Source organism: Elephantulus edwardii, unplaced genomic scaffold, assembly GCF_000299155.1.
Source record: "Elephantulus edwardii isolate Elephantulus edwardi_28Jun2011 unplaced genomic scaffold, EleEdw1.0 scaffold00052, whole genome shotgun sequence".
NCBI lineage: Eukaryota > Metazoa > Chordata > Mammalia > Macroscelidea > Macroscelididae > Elephantulus > Elephantulus edwardii.
This window is the reverse complement of record NW_006399802.1, coordinates 10,854,813-10,855,789: the sequence shown is the minus strand read 5'-3', so window position 1 is coordinate 10,855,789 and position 977 is coordinate 10,854,813.

Genomic DNA, 977 nt, shown 5'->3' with positions numbered 1-977 from the left:
TTATATTATATTATATTAATTATATCATATCATATTTAAAAATACTTTATATACGCTGTACATATGTAATTTAATCTCTGTGAAGAGACATGTCTAGTAGAACATTGTTGTTGGTATGTGCTGTTAAGTCAGAACCAACTCAAAGCTGACATTCCAATGGGTTTTCAGAGGCTGTTAACCACATGGGAGAAGATTGCCCATTTTTCTCCTATAGTGGATAATGAGAATAAAATATTTAACTTGAAAATATTTTCTTTATCTTCTCAAGCTAAGATTGTTAATCTTGAGGTTTTGAATGTAATTCTTTTCGTCTATATACCACAAATACCATGGAATGATTTTAATAAATTGACAGGAAGTCCAGTATAACAATCTGGAGAAAACAAATAGCAACTTGAAAGATATAAAAAGCCTTCAATAATATTTTGCTTAACTCAATTGTGTTCTCTCAAGTAGATTGGTGATGGGATTTTATATTTCTAAATGAAATGATTATTAAAGGAAGGAATGACTTCTGAAAACTTAGAACAACTTGAAATCTATATTTAAACATTATGACTGTCATTAAGACAAAGATAAAGAGATAGGGAGTGTAAAATAACATGGAAGCCGACTAATGAAATGCAAGAAGGGAGCGACATAAGCATATTTTATTAGAAAAAGTGTAATAAAAGGATTTAAATGGAAAAAAATGTGGATGAGGAAAGATGAGATGAAATAAGGTATCTCTTATTGAATACTTTTTGCAGAAAGAGTGATTTCTTTCTGATACTTCAGAAAGGAGAGAGGAAATGAGATAAGGTAAGAGAATGTTGTTGTTCTTGTTATGTGCCGTCGAGTCGCTTGCGACTCATAGCGACCCTATATACAACAGTCCTAAACTCCGCTCTGCCCTGTGTCAATTGCACCGTCTCTGACACTCCCATCCCAATTATCCCAGTCACTGAATCAATCCACCTCATAGAGGGCCTTCCTCT